The sequence below is a fragment of the Cibotium barometz genome, chromosome 65, assembly GCF_041138505.1.
Source record: "Cibotium barometz isolate CiBa-2024 chromosome 65, ASM4113850v1, whole genome shotgun sequence".
NCBI classification, from domain to species: Eukaryota; Viridiplantae; Streptophyta; class Polypodiopsida; order Cyatheales; family Cibotiaceae; genus Cibotium; species Cibotium barometz.
Genome location: NC_141110.1, coordinates 9,133,579 through 9,134,882, shown reverse-complemented (window position 1 = coordinate 9,134,882; position 1,304 = coordinate 9,133,579).

Sequence of the window (1,304 nt, the reverse complement as noted above, 5' to 3'; positions counted from 1 at the left end):
CTAGGCAAGTGGAGAGATTATCTCTACACGGTGCTAAGTTTGAGATTGTCTTTGATCATGAGAGCATCAAATGGTTGACAACTCAAACTAATTTGAAACGTTGTAAAGCTTGGTGAGCACAAATCCTCCAAGAATTTGTGCTCAAACTGATTTGAAACGTTGTAAAGCTTGGTGAGCATAAAGTTTGGATTCTCCTCAACTCTCAGGGTTCGATACCAATCACCAGCCTTGCCATTTATTGTAAGGCTTAAGGCATTTGACTTTGCAAGCTCATTCCTCTTTCCTAGGGATTTGCACACTTGATCAAAAATTTTGAGGTACCTTTTAGGATCATCCTCTATGCATGAGTTTTGTAATTTTTGCAGCCTTTCTAGAGCTATTCCCTCCATTATCTCTCATGACAGATGCTATACTCTCGGCTAACTACTCTCCCCAATGCTTGTGTAAAAGCTATTAGATCGATAGTGTAGTTATTGCTAGAGAAATTTTTACAATAGGTGAAACATGTGGTATGAAGGGTGCTGCATGCGAGCATAGTGGAATGAATCCCAATGGAGTAACATGAATCTGATAAGTGGAGGGTCATTATCTATGGTCTAGAAACGTGAAGCTTATGCTCATAGGTTCTTGGATTCCCATGTAACTCTATAGAATGGAAACTGGAGCTTTGTTTATGGGGTAGCTAGGTGTCACTACATATATATGATTAGCTAGGCTTATCGGTGGTGTCTCCATCTCACTTAGGGTAGGACTCCATGTATTACTTGTACCAATATGTGTCAAAAGATATTGAGAGGGTATGGTGATTCCATGTTTCAGCCTCTCTTGCTCCACCACAGCATAAATATAATACATGACCATCCAAAGATGATTAGCTAGGCTTATCAGTGGTGTCTCCATCTCACTTAGGGTAGGACTCCATGTATTACTTGTACCAATATGTCAAAAGATATTGAAAGGGTATGGTGATTCCATGTTTCAGCCTCTCTTGCTCCACCATAGCATAAATATAATACATGACTATCCAAAGATGATCTTCCTTGTCGGTGGTAATAGAGGCAACTTTCTTAGTTTCATCCAAACTGGTAGCATAGAGAAGGCTCGTAACCATGTATGTCAAAGTTTTATGAGTTGCATCAAATTACCAATTCTCAGTTTGTAATAGTGTATCAAAGAATCTTATGCATGGATATGTTTTGGATATAAATTCACCGTGTATGTTACCCTCTAGGCTATTAGGAACAAAGAATAAATGTGTCAGGGTTTCATGAGAAGTAATCAATTTACTAATTCTCAGTTTGTAA